Source organism: Nipponia nippon, unplaced genomic scaffold, assembly GCF_047370975.1.
Source record: "Nipponia nippon isolate SJK-2023a ecotype South Korea unplaced genomic scaffold, ASM4737097v1 scaffold_3, whole genome shotgun sequence".
NCBI classification, from domain to species: Eukaryota; Metazoa; Chordata; class Aves; order Pelecaniformes; family Threskiornithidae; genus Nipponia; species Nipponia nippon.
Window position 1 is genome coordinate 97,919,489 of NW_028262347.1, and position 19,973 is coordinate 97,939,461.

Here is a 19,973-nt window from a genome sequence, read left to right on the forward strand (position 1 = left end):
GGAGCAAATTGCTCTGCTTTTCGTCATCCTGGTGAGAGCTCAGCTAGAACATTGACTGCAGTTTGGCCAGTCTGCTTAAGGCAGACAAAAGGAAATTACTGAGTCCTGAAGAGAACATTAAGAGTAATACCAGGTTTTAAAAATGTGACCTAGAAGGAAAAGCTGCAGGAATTCAGTAGGGTTAGTCTAGAGAAGAGAAATCTTACAGGTAACATGAAAACAGTTCTCTAATGTGAAGGTTGGTAGAAATGCTATAGTGATAAATTTTTCTCCAGTCTCACTGGGAGAAGGAAAAAGAGAAACAAATTTTGGTTGCAGCAGAGATTTCAGATAGATGCTGGAAGAAATTTTTTAATTCAAAGTGTTTCTGTGTTTATCATTAGAGTGGCCAAGGAAGTTCTGTCACTGCTTAGACAATGAAGGACGAAACATTCATCATTAATCCTATCTCACTGAAAGGAGGTGAGCTAGATAAAAAGGCCTCTTTCTAATGTTACATTTCTAAGATTTGTATATATTCTTTCACTAAAAGACAAAAATCTAAATACTGAAAAATATTGTACAACGCTGGTATTTGCAGTTTCACAGTCAACATGTCAAGCAGTTGTTTCTCCACCTTAAAATACCTGAAAGCCCAGATGGTCCATGAATTGCTTAAATTGTATTTATCATCACAGGTACTGCATACAGACTACATTCTTTTGCACATTTAAACTGTGAACACTGTACACATTCATGCGGCTTTACAGCAAGAATGATAGGTAATAGTAATCTTTGACTGGTTAATGCATATGCCACTCCTGAATAGGAATTTTAACCATAAGAAGCTTATTTGCCTGCTTTCTTAAGCTTATTTTTAAGTCATTGAAAGAGTTTAAGTAACAGTTAAGCCATTTTCTGCTATTCAAAACAAATAGTTTACATCTGCCTGGTGTTTTGTAGGTGAATCTTGTAAAAAAGATTTAAAGTATTCACAGTAGACAGTTCATTTTCTAACCCTTGATTCACAATGTCCATTGCTATCATATGTCTGAAACCCATGAAATCTAGTGCTGATGCTTGTTTTTCCCTATTCAATTACTTGTATTATGAGGAAAAACTCACTGTTTTTAACGTTGATTTCTCATGGAAATGTCAATCCTGTATAATTTCTCTCTAATGATATTTGGGGGAAACAGTGCAATTTTCTTAATTAGTAAATGTGATTAATAACGCTATGCTATTCGAGCCACTATGTCTGTAATTTAGCCTTGGCAGTGCTGTGGTGTATTACAAACATATTCCCAAAATTTAGGACTGCTTAGCAATCTTACTGTCTCTGCATGTATTTGCTTAAGAAATGCAAATAAGCATACAAACGTATATACCTGCCTTCTCCTGATCACATGATGAAACACTTTCATCACCCTCCATTGCCAATCATCTTCCAGTTACTCCCTTGATTAACTTGATAAGCCCAGTTTTTCTCAGGTAGGAATCTCTTGCTCAAGTTGTGAGAGAAAGTCAGAACATACCAAAAACAAACACAAAAAAAGCCCCCACACAAACAACAAATCTATTTCTGATATCTTCATCAATTATCAGTAGCACAACCAGAAGGCTACAAGGTACATTAGGAAGATGAGCTGATTACAAAAATTCAGTTTCTCTGAATACAGAAGTAAAGAAAAGGAAGGAGGAACAGAGAAAAAGCTTTTATCCAAGATAGTCAAAATCCTGCTAATTATCAAAGCAGCAACCTGATGTAGGAGACTGAAATTCGAGTTCTTGTTTTAAGCCAGCTCTCGATGGTCTTCATGGAGTTGACTATTTTCAATAGTCATCACAATTGTGAAACTCTGGGTAATCTTCTTTCACATTTTTAATGAAAATTTCAAATACTGAAATGAATTTGAGATATCAAAAGAAAAATCATATTTTTAGTCCATCATAGTCTTCATGAAAAAATTAAATAGGTTTCCTAACAACACTTACCTGGAGACCTTGAAAGCTTCCATGGTTGAAAGGACAACTCTTTGCAGTGATAACGTAGAAGAGAATAAGCAGTAGCAGCACATCATGAAAAAGGGACAAGAACTTTAGCCTGACTCCCAGATGAATTACTGCCCAGGAACTTGCTAGTAGGGATTGATATTTTTTCACTTCCTTCAGTCTGTGAGGGTTTGTACCTTGCACTAAAGTTTCCTATGCATTCCCATCAAAGGGCAGAGAGAATGAGAAGTCTAAATTTGCATTAACCAATGGAGATATCAATGGAGTGGTGGGGCAAAATGGCACTCATCATCCCTCTCACCTGAGTACCAGGGCTCTAGCAGCTGTTATCCTCCAATTGCTCCACATCCCCTTGAGGGTGAGTCAGCCTAAGGGCTGATGTATTTCTTAGCATTCCTCTCCTTTGCAGGCAAACACATTTCTGTTCCTGTACAAACAACCTCTTCTCTACACATCACTGGATCAGGAGCAGCATTTACTGCTTTGGCAACACATCCCCATATGTTCTCAAAAAGATGGTGGTGGGCCAGATAGGAGCTAGACTCTCTTGATTAGGCTGGCTTACAGCATTGTATCTGTGTACTGCATTTAACATACATAAAAAGTATCCATCAAAGTGGAGACCATCAGTTGAGCATTCTTGTTGATAACCATATTCCAGACCCTAATTTCCCTTAGAAGCTCTAATCAAGAACTGTTGAGAAGCATTTTCTCAAATAACAAGAAAAAAGATTGTTCAAAAATGAGTAATGATTTTGGATGCCTCAATTTTTTGCCTGAGTTCTTTGAAAGGATTTGTTCTGCAAAGCACTAGCAAATATAAAACCTTACAAAATGTCTCTAACCAACAAAACAAGACATTGCAAAACCACTCATCACATTTGAAAAGTTGGGCTCTAGTATGTTCTCAACCAAGACTGTGCTTGAAATATACAGAGACATACAAATACAGGAACTGCAGAGTGCTGTCTGCCAAGATGATCAGCCCTGTCTGTTATATTTCTTGGAAGAGCATATAATCATCCTAGTTCATAAATGGCTACTATTGCTACAAAACAAGTCAATTTTTGTCTTGTTCTCTGGCTTTAATTTCAAAGCCATAACACTACATGCAAGTCAAAGTACCAAATACTATTAAAATACGTATTTTAAAAGAGCATGCTGTCTGCTTCTCTCCCAAGTAGAAGGGTGATGAGAAAGTGAATTCACTGACATTTCAGTACTCAGGCCTTTTGCAGTGACAGTGACACACTAGCTAAGGAGGATTTTATGCCTGTTCCAATTTTAGTGTGATCTGAAACATTTTAAGTTGGCTGTGTCTGCCAAACCCTGAGAAGGGTTTAATTGTGAATGTCCAGACAAAACCAGAATGCAACCTGTTTGACTCCATGCCTGTCAAAACTACCCTCATTATATATTTATGATGAGTTATGCACCCTTGTCAAATCTTGGCAGAATATTGCAGCAGGGGATTCCCTATCTTATAAGAAGAAAGGCTCTATTCCAATACATATATTTTACAAAACTAAGCCAGCTACAAGGGGATGCTACAGTCACTCAAAGATTTCCTATTATACCAAGAACAAATGGGAAAAAAAATTGATCTGGCAGCCTAGTTCAATAAAATACTGTTTAAAAAGATGTGTCAACTAGCCAAAGTACTGGGATTGTGTGAGCAGGACAATCCCAATTCAGCAGTCTTGTCCTAGTGACTAAACCTCTTGAACATTTGAATAAATACTATCAATCATACACAAAAATGTTTTTTAGAAGAAGGCTAAAGCTTTCAAGAAATCTGGTAACAGAGAGTTGAGAAAAATTATCACTTTTGAATTATGCAAGTTGAACAAAATCAAGTAGCATGTTGATGCACTCTGAAAAAAGGAAGAGAAAGTAAAATGGAACAACTCTGGCAAGGTCTCCTTCCCCTTTCTTTCTTCTTCAACTTTGGCCCATCAGGAGTTTCCTGACTCCAGCATTATGAGTTATAGATGATCATCAAGTTGAGCACCAAAAATGATGAGCTAGGCTTAATGATTTGTACAGTGTCAGAGCTGAGTTAATATATCCTCACTCGGTTCAGGGTTTATTAGTTTGACTCAGCATTATGCTCACTGACTTCAGATCTCTGAGCACAGGAGGAATACATTCACGCCTGCTTGCAGCAGGAATATGCAAAGCAAAAGAGTTCACTCATATCTGTGTGAATAAGACTATATTTTCATTTTCAGATTCTGTACAGTAGGCTCAAAAAGAAAGAAGTTAGATATGCTGAACTTCTGAGGGAGTCAGTTTTTCAAAGCCCTTCTCTTTACATCAGTTTTAATGAGGTTTTAATTACCCTTCTCTTCCTTGGGCAGTGCATACCTTTTCACAAACTCGATGTACTGTTTGTGTAACATTAAAAAAACCCTCTCAGCAAAGGAAACATTTGGCACTTCTTAACATTTTGTATTAAAGTATTTAGTGTTTGGCTTGAAGTTGTTCCATCATTAAGTTATTGCTGTGGTGGACCTTCACTGGAATGCAGTGCATCATGTAGCAAACACTTTCCAATTCTGTCTCCAGCCCACATCCAACTGCCTTGTTCTACAGGTTGTGGAAACACAGTTTTCATGGCAAGGCACTATTAGAGTTTTCCCAGTATACCAACTCCCCCTGCACAGCCACTCGGGAGCTTCAAAACAGTACTTAAGATCTGTGTTGGCTGTGTGCCGGACTTCTGAATAGGGCTGAATTTTTCTCTGGTAGGACAAGACGACTAGACAATGTCAAGGGAAGAAAATCACCTAAATCCCCATGTAGGGAATGAATTGAAGCTGAGGATTATGTTCTTTAGAGTCATAATACCCAAGGCATAGACTATGGAAACAGCTTGACATGTATTTACTTGCTTTTACCTTAGAGGAGCTGTTGTGATGATCACCAAACCTTAGAGCCCTATTTTTACATCTTAAAGCTCTGCTTTCTACATCTGGAAGTGTGTCTAGATTATCCTCTGGAGCTTGCATGCTCTCTCTCCCTTTTGGATGGAGTTATTCAAGTAAGTTCAGCCCTAGCTGTTTCCAACTCTGCTCAAGTGTTAAATGAGGTATACCACTGTAATAGTCTAATCTGTACTCCTAGAAGAAAGTGTTTTGAGATTCAACTATGCAATCCACTGTCAGCATTGCTGACTGATCAATTATGGACCACAATTTGCGGTTTAGAAGGAAAAAGAAGCTGGAGAAAGAATCATTAAATACTTTCAGGAACCACAAGTTTGACAAAGAAAAGCTATGCGGGCAGTCCAGGATTTAGTGAAGTCAACCAGTGGTCTACAAACTTTTGTCATGAGCATGTGAGCAATATGTTATAAAAAAGAATGTATATGTTTGAAACTTAGCTACTATTCATGAATCTGATTTTAAAATGGTTTGGTATTTGGGAATGACTTTGACACACATTTGTGGCACTGTTTTACTCAGACTGGATCATTTCTGGAAGTCAAATCTAGCCAATTTTGACTGAAAAATTTGAGAGCTCTTTCCTTTCAAAACCATATCTATTTGAAGACCTAGTACTGCATGTTACTGAAAGAATGTTTACTCGTAAGCAACAATATCTAAGGTGTAGAAGACACATTTTACAAGATCTTTGTCATTGTTATTCTTTTGGCAAAAATCTTACAAATCCACTTATCTCCTGGGAAGCTTATTTTTTTATGAGTTATATTTTACAAGCTTGACTAAAACTTCACATAAGATTGACTGGCTAGCAGCTTGCAACCAGATACCTAGACTTGCCCTTGTGAGTCATTTATTCAAGGACAGCTCAGTTCAGGCTGATGACTTATAGAAGTTAATGTAAGATGAGCTGTCTTACACTAATGGGATTCCCAGTAAACGGCTACCTAATTGCCAGTCAGAAAACCTCAGCAGGTAAGTCAAAAGCATAGAGTCAAATTCATCCTCCCAGTCTTAAAATCTACAGAACTAAGATGAACTGTACAGTAACGTAGTGCTGAAAGTCCAGCACTGCAGTTAAACAAGCTCGCGCTCTTCAATCCAACACCAATGCCTATTACTATGCTCACACTTTTTGTCTTGAACATCACCACATTTTCTCTGATGGTATAAAATTTTCATAGTATTTTTTCCACTGACTTGTTTTCTTTCTCTGCTTCTCATATGAGTCAACTCCTCTGCCAATGAAGTCAATCGGAATTTTACAGTTGACCTACATTGAAGAAATACTGGCTTTAGGCCTATGGAGTTACAGTTTCCACACAAGTAACACTAGAGAGGTGGGTTTTTTCACTTCACACAAGATAGAGAGCTTTTAAAGAATATGTGTAAATGAAAAAGGAAACTAAACACAAGTCAGAGACCAAAACCCTCAACAAGATTAACTTAGTGACATTCAAGCTAGTATTCAGAGCAAAGCAGTTTCATAAACAATAACAGACTCTTATTCAGAAAATGAGTGTTATCTGAACACATACTAAAGGATTTTATATCTACTACAGTGCTGAAAGATGGGGAATTAAAAACATCTTTAAATGGTTTCATTTAAAACATTATTAAAATCAGTCCCTTGTCCAGCAGGAGTTTCTAAAACCTTTATTCAAGTTCATTAGGCATGCAAAAACCCCAAAGATCCCTCTTGCATTAAACTTTATTTTGCTTGGTGCTGGTGGGATTGCTACATGATAAAAGGTTTGTGAAGATATGGATTTGAAAGTATTACAAATGGCTTTTTACTGAATATCAGTGCCATTTTATTGACAATGAGGGATTTGCTGACTATTTACCACTGACATTTTGAGAAGTTGTTCTGTAATCCAAAATGATCTCCTACGGTACAGCATTCATTTTTAAGCTAGGATCCAGAGGGAAAAAAGTAGGCATTCAGCACAGCATGACATTTTGATGTATTCTGAAGAGTTATTAAAGGACTTATCATCCAAAGTAGCAGAATAGATTAAAAAATATATAAGGACATTTTCATTAGAGATCGGCTGTTCTCAAAAAGTTCAGATGTTTTTATACAGAGCACAAGAGTTCAGACACTCATCGAAATTGTTTCATGGTCTTTGGGGTCCATCGGATTTATTCCTAGAAAGGTCTTCTTTTGAGACTTCCCACTCTTTAACTGTCTTCTTGTATCAGACATTTAACAAGTTGGAAAATGAAAATAAAAGCAGACTTGCATGGATTTCCAGGAGTTTTGGATCAGGCAGGCACTAACAGAGCATTCTTTTAGCACTCAGTTCAAAACTAGTAAGAATCAGGAACTTAGGAGAGCCTGAGGTGAAACTGCAAGTGGAGGCACTGAGCTTTTCTTAAACTTCAGAAGAGTTCTGGTATTGTTACATATAAAACCAGAATGAATTCAGTGTGTGCCTGAAGTTGTTTTCCTTTGTTTAACTAAACTGTTTATCTGAGTTTTTCTTCTCTACTTTTTCTACAATAACTGTTCTGGCACAGTTGCCAAAGAAATGCTTCAAGCACACTTTAATGGTGCACTCAAATAACTACAACTTACTGGCAAACACTAGACTGTAAAAAAAAAAAAAAAAGCAGAAACACTGAACAAGTTCATAGGCTGAGTTGTGTTACAATTAGCTGTTTATTGTCCCAGAAAACATGATCCATTGGCTCCTTGTATAGCCTTATGATTACTATTGATGAGAGGCTCTCATAATGCGTGTCTAAATAGATTGACAAGAACTGTCAGAACTTTCTGTGCCTCAACATAGACTCCAAATTTATTATTTTGAACTATATTGAATCATAATTTTTCCAATACGATGAACATACATTGTACGTATAAAGTTATGTAGAATATCTGAGGCTTTTCAATTTGGCCACTTCTATTCTGGTGCCAAAATGTGAATTTTGGAGCCTACCTCTGGACATGCAACTAGGACCTTTTTTTTTTTTTTAAAAAAGCATAGTATAATGTAATAATACTCCTTTAGGAAGTAAAAGAATACAAGAAAACAATAAAGAAGATGTTGATTTCACACCACAAATTCACTGCCTGAAAGGAAAGATCTCCATCAAGGAAGTTAATAACACTGGTCTACTAGCCTTCCTGAGACAGGACATCACTTAGATGCTAACATAAATTCATTGGGTAGACATATATCTATTGCAATATTTATTCATTTTCCTGCTGTCAATAGTGACAAATTGTTTCCTTGCATTCTTTGGTTAGAAATGGGCTGCTTTTTTTTTTTTTTTCTTCTATACCTCCCAACACCTGACACTTTCTCAGTCATCTCTGTAGCTGTTACAGAACTCATAGCAACAGCATTTTATCAGACATGCAATAACAGCAGTCACTGTAAAATATCAAGATTAAAGAAGAAACTCCAGCTGTCTAGGCTAAAATGAAGCCTTCAACAAATCCTTTGGTATCCCATCAAATAGTTTTTTAAACAAACAAACAAAAAAACCCAACAACAAAAACACCTCTATAGCTCTATTACATACATATTAAGAACTTCAATACTGCAAAACCAAAACATAGGCAAGAATTCCCATAAATTCTATGGCTTCTATAAAATACTTTTCAGCCTCTTTCAGTAGAACTTCTGCCCATATTCACACATAATGAACTCCAGCATCTCAGCTGTAATCCAAGACTAGAAAAAGAAAAAAAAGTGTACGTCAAAAACTTTACTGAAAGATGAGCTACAGGAATGACAATCTGAGAGAAATTCATAACAATACAAGGACAGATCTGAAAATTTATTGGTTGGACCAATGTTAGTCAACTATGGTCCTCCACAGGGTGTGGTGACAAGGAAGGAAAAACAAAAAATCCCAGATGCTGAAAGATTAAAGAAAATGGAGCAAACACCACACAAGTCCAGGGGAAGCCATCCTAAAATTTTAGTACAAACGTGACTTCCAAAGATCCCCTAAAACTTCAAATTATTCTATGATTCTACAATTTTTCCATTCTGAGTTAAAAGCACCTGCCTTTCTTTCATGTCATGAAGTGGCTCTTTAACCCAGTGTTGTGCTGTGCAGAACAAGAGCAGGAGATTCTCCTACAACTTTTATCTGCTGTTTCTAATCAACTAAAATTACAATATTATATGTCTACATTTTATTTTCTCTGTTGGACTCCTTGGTTTGTTGAAAATTAAATTACCATGGAAAATACCCACAAAATACGAAATAAGCATAAACATTTCATCTGAACTATTTACGAAAACGTTAATTTCATTTAGATGTTTTCTAGCTTGTTCTGTAGTGAAAGGATGCATGCTAAGATTACTTTAGAAAAAGAAACCAAAACAGAATAATTTCATTGTGAAAAACAGGCATCATTGTATTCTTGGCAGCTATTTACAGCATTCCTTATTATGCAAAGCCTTTATTACATTACATTACTGAGCATTATTTCAGTATGTATTAAATAGTCTCAGTTTTTGAAAGTTTATAGACTGTATCAAAGCACATGAAATCAACCAGAACATAGCTGTTTGCCACTCTAATTTCTCTACCACAACAATCCTATTTTAGACATTTCTTATTTTGACATTTCTAAGTCTTCAGACAGTTTTCCTCTCCTGTATCTGAAATTGTGTTTAGTGCTGTATGGAGAAAGGTGTTAGTGATAAGATTTAAATTTACAATTTCAGAGGCTGATACACTTTATTTCATTGAGTAGAAACAGTTCCATTACAGAAAACACAAGCTGCCCTGATAATGTGAGCTCCAGCTGTGACTGTGAGGGTGAGAAGGCAGATTTATCTTCTTTTGCATTCAAGGCTTGATCTGACACCCGTTGGAAACATTGGAAAACATTTACATTTTTGTAAATATCCTTGATACTGAACCAATATTTTATTTTCTTTCAGTGATTCATGGAGATACAAACATGTTGGACAATTTTTTCCTTTAGATTCTTTTAAGATCAGACTTGAACTTTGGACTTGGTTAACAAATTGGGCCAGGGAACACTAACCTCCTTAGCAATCACTGTGGGTTTTCCTATTTAAAAAATCAGCCAGTATCTTTCCTGCATTCCAGCACCATTACCCTGGCAATTTTGGGAAGCTAAGCCAAACAACAATAAAAAAAGGCATCTTACCTACGAGTCTGCCTCCATCACGTGAATATTACTGGAGAAAAGGGCTCCTTCCCATTGTCTTTGGAGGCAATATGGCACCTTCCTTCCTTGTGGTCTTCCCATTTCCATTGTCCAGCCACAAGTAGCACAACTGAGTAAGTCCTCCTCAGCAGATAAAGAGTCCTTACACCAGGATAGTTCAGCGTTCCCGCATGTATTTCCTGCTGCCAGTTTTATCTTGTTGTGCTTGTTTTAGCTGGGATAGAGTTAATTTTCTTTGTAGTAGCTAGTATGGGGCTATGGTTTGGATTTGTGCTGCAAACAGTGTTGATAACACAGGGATGTTTTAGCTACTGTTGAGCAGTGCTTACACAGAGTCAAGGCCTCTTCTGCCTCTCACCCCACCCCACCAGGCAGGAGGCTGGGGGTGCACAAGAAGCTGGGAGGGGACACAGCCAGGACAGCTGACCCCAGCTGACCAAAGGGATATCCCACACCATATGATGTGATGCTCAGCAATAAAAGCTGGGGAAAGAAGAAGGAAGGGGGGGGATGTTCAGAGTGATGGCGTTTTGTCTTCCCAAGTAACCGTTAGGAATGATGGACCCCTGCTTTTCTGGAGATGACTGAACACCTGCCTGCTGATCGGAAATAGTGAATGAATTCCTCCTTTTGCTTTGCTTGCATACACAGCTTTTGCTTTACCCATTAAACTGTCTTAATCTCAACCCCTGAGTTTTCTTACTTTTAATCTTCTGATTCTCTCCCCATCCCAGCAGGGTGAGTGACCAAGCAGCTGTGTGGTGCTTAGTTGCTGGCTGGTGTTAAACCACAACACTTCTCAATCTGTAAATTATCTGCCATGTTCAGCCTGAGAGGAATCAACCCATGGAAAAAGTTTTTATCAGGCCTGCGTTTTGAGCCCTGGTTCAGCTTGGACTCAGTAAATAGGAGGCTTTGGCAAATGAAAACTGCTACTGAAAGTTTCCTTGAGTAAAGCTGCAAGATTAAGCCCTCAACCTCCCAGCCTTCGCTTTGGAGCACTGACGAGCCAACTATGCCATGCCAGCTCCATCCTGCGTCCTCCTCCACAGCGGTGGTAGCTGCCAGCTCCTCCAGCCGCCCCAGCAGTGCCACAGCACCTCTCATCCCAATAGCCACGCCGTGCCAAGGCTGCGCTGGGAGACGGTTCTCTCACTGAGAGACCAGGGCCAGGGGAGCAGGAGGGGAAAAACAGGGAAGTCTGTCAAAACTGGTGACAAAACCAAAGCCAGACGATGAATCCAGATCAGTTTAGGAGAATTCAGATCAATTAAATGAATTTTATCCTATACAAAACGGGTTGTTTGCTTGATACTTATCTCCATTTTTCTCTCATTTGCAAAGGGTTTTTTTTTGTTTGTTTTTAGGATGGCTAGAAACTGCCAGATTTGAAGCATAAAGTCTCATTTTGGAAAGGTGGAAATGGCGTTTTTCAAAAGACGCCTGTCGTCGGGCCGCCGCTGGCTGCGAAGCTCCCGGCCTCGGGAAGAGCCTGAAGGCGGCGGCGGGCCGCGGCCCTGAGGCGTCTCGCGCTTTCCAGCTGAGGGAGCCGGCAGCCGCGCGCGGGCGGGGCGGGGCCGCTCAGGTGCGGCCGTTAGCGGGGCCGCTGAGCAAATAGGTAAGCTTGAACACCTGAAACCTGATTGTTCTAAAAAAGGTCTCCTGTTTTATGCACTAAGTTCTCCCAGTCTATGAGCCTGTGCGCAGTGCTCTGATCGCCTCTGTGATCTGCTTGTCACCAGTGCCACCCGGCTCTACCAGGTGCGCCCAATGACAGACAACAGGCAGCCTCAGCTCTAGCTATGCATAAAATTGCATGCAGCTTGCGGCACCAGCCTTCAGCTAAATTGTCAGGAAAAGGGTTATATTTCCTCCTAGTCTACTTCAGCTCAGTGGAGGTAATTTTCTTTTGTCGTATGCTTTTTAGTCATCTATAGTAGCAAAAAAAATGATGTGAAATACCACATAATTAGTTCCTATGGCTTAGAGGACCACAAAGAAATAACTTCTACAAGGGCATAAAATAGTTCAATCACTTTGCTGTACAGATGGCTTTCACACAATGTAAGAGTTGTTGGAACTTCTCAAGATCCTTACGTTTCTTAATTTGTGATAGACACAGACTGGCAGGATTTATGCACTGAAAACCCCGGTACTCCCTCTGTGCTGAGTTGACAGGCAAGGCATCTGTACTTCACAGGCTGTTCTGACATGGGTGCAGTGGCTAATATTATTCCTGCAGTGCTGTGTCATTATTCTGACAACAATACAGGCTCCTCCTGCAGTTTTACAGAAGAGAACTCAATTCATGACCTTCTTGTACTTCCTTGTGCATGGTTAATTACTGCAATACCTTGGAGACTGTTAAACCATTTCAGATCCTCCCCGACTCCCCAGCCAGTATTCGAGGAGTTAGTGTGTTCCCTGCTACATCTCTGTGGCATTTACAAGGATCCAGCCATCAGCCTCAAACCCCACATTCTTCCATTGTCTCTCACAGCACACTGCTAATGTTAAACTAAGTTCATTAATGCATTTAATCTTTATTACAGCTGATCAAAAGGATGCCACCATTGTGCAGAAACAAAGTTATCACAGAAAAAAATCTGAAAAACTATTATCCTTCTAGACTTGGAAAACTTCACTTGATATAGAAACAGGTAAAGCAACATTAATTCAGTCTCAAGTAGAGCACTCTGTTCCATTAAAATTTCATTGATTTGCCGCTGATACAAAATGAACCACCAAAGACATTGATAAAAAAGCTTTATAAAGGGATATGGCAAGTGATCATCAATTACTAAAGTGTAACTTAAAATGAATTTTAGCACCGTGGGCAGGTGCAGTCACAGTATAACAAACAGAATACTAGCCAGCAGGCAGGTTTCTCCTTGGTTGTTGTGAATTTGGTTCATTATTAATAGGTCTGGGGGAGGAGGAGAGGGGAAAAAAAAAAAAGCCCTGATGCCTCTTAATTTATCTGCAGACTGTGGCCCAAAGTAAAAGCATCCAAGCCTTTTCAAATCACCTTGACTGTCTCCTTGGCAGACAGAATATTTTTAGTCCATTGGATTTTGAACAACTTCCGAGAACAGATGGGTTAGCACTTCACGACTGTACGTGCGGTGCTGTAGAACAGAATGAATAAAAAATGACCCGGCTGTGAAATCCTTATTCCCCACTTACTTCTCATTGACTTCAACAAATTGTCTAAATGTCTACTCACCAATAGGAAAAAGACGTCTTCAACAGTTTCAGAAAGCTTCCTTTTTTTCCTTTGCAAACTGACTCTTATCTAAGGAGGGGAAGGGAAAGTATTTTTTTTTCCTATCATGGAAATATTTCAAGGTTTCAAAAGTTTTCACACTGTCTCCTGACCCCACGTCTCCTTAAATAACCAGTGATCTTTGACAGAGAAGCTGACACCACACTGACCTGGAACTCTCAATGAAGTCAACATTTCTAGTCCAGCTTAAGGTGAACAACTGGAGTCCAAGCTATTCATTTTTGCTACACAACAATGGCTATTCTGTGGGATGTTTTGCATTTGCATGCAACCGGTTCATTGCAAATGTTTCCATTTGGTATTTGAACACGTAGTCTGAACTTTGTATTTCTTAATCAGAGACCTTCATCCAGGAGGAGATTTGTGTTGTGATTAGTCACAATGACAACTTGGAAAATTAGATCCTTTTTCCTGCAAAAGTTCATAAATAGGCTGTCTTTTACACAACCATAGGGCTGATAGAATTAGCTTTTTTCAGAGAAATTGGAATAGCAGACTTAATTTCCATTATGTTATTTATTATTCCATTTAAAATAATTATTTTTCAGTGCTGACACTTTTTAGTAGTGGAAATCATACTGTAAGGATCCAAGCATGTAACACAAAATATTCAAAATTGTGAAAAATATACATCAGGTTTTTTTCTGAACTCACCCACCTTGCTAGCTTGATTTTTTTCTGGAGAAAACATTATCTGGGATCTTATTTAAACCTTCATAAATTTATTTCAGTTGTCAAATCAGATATTTAATGGGCTTGACATTTTGAATAACTGTTCCCTGGGTATTTCCATTCTCCCTTAAAAAGAAACTAGCATTAAAGTATAGAATGGATACCTGATGGAATGTCAAAAACATTGCATATCCGTATTGACTTTGGAGCCTAATGCAGCACATTTCCTTTTAGGGCTGAATAAAAATAGAATTTTTTGTGTTAAATATTTGCACACTTTTCATATTTTCTGCAATTTAAAATGCCTTTAGATACTTTTAATCTTTTTTACTCTAAAACATTGAAACAATTTAATGAAGGTTAATTTAATGAAAGTGTCAATGGAAGATCTTAGAATAGCTCAGTTTCTGATGGGCAGTCCTTATAAATAATTCTCATATTTATCAACTAATGCTTGCCACATGAACTCCAGTGGATATTGTGGGGGCTCAGCACTGGAATTGGGTGAATATTTTCATCCCATAGAACAGTTTGCTCACGTGCACAGTTCTTTACTGTTTTGTTATTAATAAATGTAGTTAGGTTCCAATGTAGCACATAGCGTACTGAAATTGAAAATGAATGAACCAGCATGCTGTGACTACAGCACATAAAAGGTAACAAAATACTGTCTAGCAGTCAGACCAGAACTGTATGCGTTTAGTCATCTCTCTTAGAAATTTTTATTTTTTTCTGGGATTCCCTGAGAGAAAATGTTAATGGTAAAAATGGTCATGAAACATATACCTTAATACACCTTCCATAAAGTTGGATTTGAATGACTTATTAAAAACATATTTCTCATTAGCATCAGGCTATCACAAGCAAGACGAGTTTGAGAACCAAGAACAAATCTAAGTGCAACAGGGTATCTTACTAATTGGAGAGCAGTGTTCAGTATACAGCTCTGAAATGATCTGCTATAATATTTAAGTCCATTATTAAGCTTAAACTCCTAGATGAGAAGACATTTTCTTGTATACAATATTGACAGCATTTCCTACAGGAGAGGAGTATAACCGGGGATAGCTTTATTCTTCGTTGACTTTTTAAGTGCTATAAAAATTACATTGAGAAGTTCATTATGCTTTATGTGGTAAGCAGTGTTCAGCTTCTACATTTTCATATCCTGATAGTGATGCATAATACATTTTAAAATTCTCTGCTCCAAATATCATACAATAATGCATAGTAACTCTTCTCTAAGACAAATATTTCTCATTTTCCTTTCAGGCAATCTACGTTCTATGGATTTGTGGAATAGGAAGTGCATTAAGATTGGCCATGTCTTCACATGCATTGACCATTAATGACAATCGTATAATTAAAAGAATTAACTTCTACCAAACAAGAATTTGCAATCAGTCCTAGCTCTAGCTCTACACACCTATATACAAAATATGTCTTTACCATGTTGTTGATCTACACTACTTCTGTACCGTTCCTGGGGCACTGTAATGTTACTTATTCAACTCCATTTGGGCCCTTTTCACACCCAGTATGAATACCTTCCTGATGCTGTTGTGTAAGGGAAAAGCAGTGATGATAGGTCTTAGCCTAGAACCTCTGATAAGCAAGAAAAACACTGCATCTCAGGAAATACTTAATTCAAGACTTTGCCTGCTGTTATACGTAAAATTATATGAAATAAGACAGTCCTTCCTCCTCTCTTATCTCTCCATTGCTCGTGAGTGTATGACCTTCTCCCACATACAGTTCTCATTAAAACTGAGAAAAGGGGAGAAATGGTAGCTAAACTTTAAAGGAGACATTAACATGCTAAGTGTTTTCTTTGCACATAGATCAAATGAACACAATTAGGACCAAACTAAATGTCCAATCTCTTTTGAAGTTATTTCTTCTCCATAAGAAAAATCACTTATTGATGCTTTACAAAAATACCATAAAATATGTTACCTTCATTTAAAACTACTGAAAGATATTCCAAGAGAAAAGAAACCAAACTCATTGAAGGCTCCAGCCTAGTAGAAAATTTGCATTAGCTATGGGTCATAATGTAAATATACAAGCTACAGGACTAATCACTAGCAGTAAACAAATATTTGAAGAGAAGGTTTTTCACAGCACTTGCATGGCAAGAAATTAGCTATAAAAATCAATTACGCATCATTATCATCAGACAGTACGTATCCAGAAAATTCATCTCAGGAAACACAAATCAAACATCTGGTCAAGTGCAAACACCTCATTCTGCAATTGATAGCCCCGCCAGGGACACATTATTACTTCACAAAGGTCACTAACCCTACCCTCTTGGGAAGGGAAAAAGGAATCTTAAAGCAAAGGCATAATAAAACAGAAAAGAAAGTCAGTCCTTGAAAATCATTGAAAAATAAACTCCAACCTGTAAATTATGAAAACAAATTTATTCATACAAAGGAAGAGAAAAATTTCTCCCACTGTGAACTACCGTATTTCACTTGAGACCAGGTTTGTGTTGTGGCATTATGTAAAGAGAAGAATTTAGACTGCAGTGAAATGTCGTGTAACTCCATTAACGCTCTATATTCAGGTCTGTGGAGCCTCGGGGGAAGAATGAGCAGAAGTGGATCCCTAGTTCATACAAAACTGAATTGTTTTACTGTAGTCAGTGTATTAATCTTGGCTCACCTCAGCAAATAAATAGGTTTTATTAATTTGATTCAAAGTCATTGAAATCTAGTGGAAATTCTCAATCTGAATCTGGTCTTTGGAAACAGTTTCTACTCAGTGAGTCTGAAAATAATATCTGTTATAACTAAAATTTTTAGATACGTCTTTCTTGAGGCAGGAGCTATCTTCTTTTGCTCAGTACTCGTTCAGCACAATAGGGATTTAGTACTTAATAGTTGCCCTGGATTATTCTTTTATAAAACTAATATGTAAATACTCATTCTACATAATTATTTCATTACAATAGTTATAAGTAGTAATAGACTGGCATCTACATTCTTCGAGTAGCCTTGAAAATCTCATCCATGATTGCTGTCAATTTCTTTGCTTGGTTTTTGTTCTCTTTAAGAGAAGAGAACGGTATTAAATTGGAGATGTCTATGTAGAATAACAGATGAAAACAAAATTAGAAAGAACGGATGCATCTGTGGATCCAGGAAGAAGCAAGAATAACTCCTCAAGAGCTGCTTTTTCAAAGATACATGCAAACAAGCTTGGGACCTTGTGTGCCATATTTTATTGCTGTGAAACAGATACGAAGAAAAGTTCAATTCATTTAAAAGTTTTCCTTATTGCTGTAGCATTTGTCCTTATGAAACAGAATCACCATAATAGGTGTCTCAGTGTGTTCCCGGTGGTCTCATTGACAAGAAATATTGACAGGAAATCTTATAATGAAAATCCTAACACGCATCTCTTACGACTCAACAATAGCTACCACTAGAAAAACAGATCGGAAAGCAAGACTTGAAGGTCACTGTCTAATAGAATAAAGCTAGCCTTTCCAGACAATGAAACTGCAGCACTAAAAAGATTTTGTATGCAGTGACGAACAGCTTCAGACAGCATTAAATGTAGAGGCAGACAGCGTGAAGCAGATGCAGTATTCAAGGCTGCAGTATGGACCAGCCCAACTCTTACAGACAGAGAGTGTAAAATCTAGCTCCAAGGTAGACTTAGCTCAAAGCTGAAATCTTGGAGACTTGCAGAGTGAAATGGAGGTAGCAGTGCCCAGTCTTCCTCCCAGAGTAGCAAAAATCCAAAATGCTTTCAAAACAATGGGATAAGCACATTTTCCCCTTTCTTATTTTCTTCATTTTCCATATTTACTCCTTCACTGCTTTCCTTTCTATTCCTGCTACTAACTGGTTACCTTTTCATAGTCCATTTATTTTCCGGAAAGCAACAAGAAGCATTTGTTAGCTTAGAAAATATCTCCATGCTTGTACTTCACCCACAGCCCTCAAATGTATTGGCAGCAGCTGCACATCTCTACCAAGGAAAACTTCTGTTCTTCTTAATTTCTGCTTGCTATGGTCTCCTTTTGTTTCCTTCAAAATTTATCTTCAGTTAAGTTGCACTGCATTTTATTGCTGCTGCTTCTGGTTAGGTACTGTTGAGTTTTTCTTTCCTGGTAACTCTATGAACTGGCTGGCTATTTTTCATTATTTCTGTGGGGCTATGGAAAAAAAAAAGCAATTCCTTTACTTGAGAATTCTGACATTTATTAGCATAATAAAACTCTCAGATGAAATTGCAGTTTTCCAAGTAATTTCATTTGCAGGGGAACTTACAAGGTATTTATTTTAAAGCCAGGTAAAACCTAGAATGAGAAATGGATGGAACACAGACAGAAAAATTTAGAAAATTCGAAGTAAGAAATGTGCTCTGAAGTGAAAATGATGATGCCATTGTGATGTTATGTACATCACAAGAAGACACATAAGCTAAAGAGCTAGTATTTCCAAGTCGTCTTAACGGCTAAACAAAATGCAATCAGTTGCTGGGAAGTGTGTCACTAGAAATAAATAGCTGTATTATTATCAGTCTCTGAATGTGAATTCCTTATGGAAAAAGTTCTTCAATATTCTCTGTATAAACATTCCCAAAATTGGGTACAATGGGTTGAGTGATATTCTGAAAACTTTGGAAATTAAATTGCATGTCTTCTTTTCTAGCATGCCTAGCACCTTTTACAAAGAGGAGGCATTTTATGCCTTTTTTTTTTTTTTTTTTTTTTTTTTTTACAGTTCATGAAGGCAAAACACCAGTCTGCAAAGATGTTTCGGTGTCTAAATACCACCTTAATTACTCAGTACCACCTTTAGACTCTCAGTCTTATGCAGCCAGCTGCTGCTCTCTGGCCTCAGAGGTAAGTCTAGGGGTACCTACATTTTTTAACTTTAAAAGGTCCCTTTCTATCCTCCTTTAAAGTAGGGGTCCAGTTGTTCTGTGATGGAACAGCTGTGAATAACCTGAGGCTGAGGTGGTTCTTGAGATGCCTATATAGAGGGAGCAAGTGCAGAGCTAGTTTCTCAGAGGAAGCAGCTGGTAGATACTGGGGGTCTTTGGAGGAGGTAGATTGCACTTAGTGAATGTTCTATTGGAAAAAAGCAATGCACTCTGTGATTATTTTAGAGAGCCCATGTTTGAAGCACAGTGAATTACTCTGTGCTGAGCTCCACATTCTGGTAGCTGGATTCAATGTCTGTGTATACCTGTACCAGTTGTATTCTGATCCTGGATTACACATACCAGGCTTCTCATTTAATGGAGACTATAGATCCTACTAGAGGCCTACATAAGTGTTACTACGTTCAGAATTGCAGAGCTGTACTCCATTTCAAGAATCCAGCCCCTGTTGACCTGCACTCTTTAACAGAATGCCAAGACCACTTGGGTATCTTGACCTTTTACCTAGCTGCCAAGTCACTTTGTTTCTCAAGGTATCAGACACATAGCTAAAGAATGTCCTACCTCTGTAAGCCTACTTGCTGCAAAAAGCCCAGCTGTCCTTTTATCTGAGCACTGTGCACTAAGAACAGCTGCTCCAGCTAATAAGCATTGCTTATTTGCTGTGCCCTGATTTGCTTTGTTATGAGGTGCTAACTGTAACTATTTAAAACCTCCTGAGTCAGTGTCCCAAGATACAGCAACTGTCCAGCTAAGTCTCCGTGGAAAGTTCATTAGAATTTTCTTTTCATGGGTCACAAACACTGATGGATTAAATCACACAAAAAGCAATGCTAACATAAGAAAATTTTCCTGAACAACAATGAAGTTTGTGTGCAAAAATCTGTACTTTAATATGGGCTATTATGAAAAATTATGAAAAAATTGTTGCTATTATTACCACAGGTATTTATTATTATTGTAGCACCTTAAATGTATAGTGTGCTTTATAAGCTTGGACAAGACA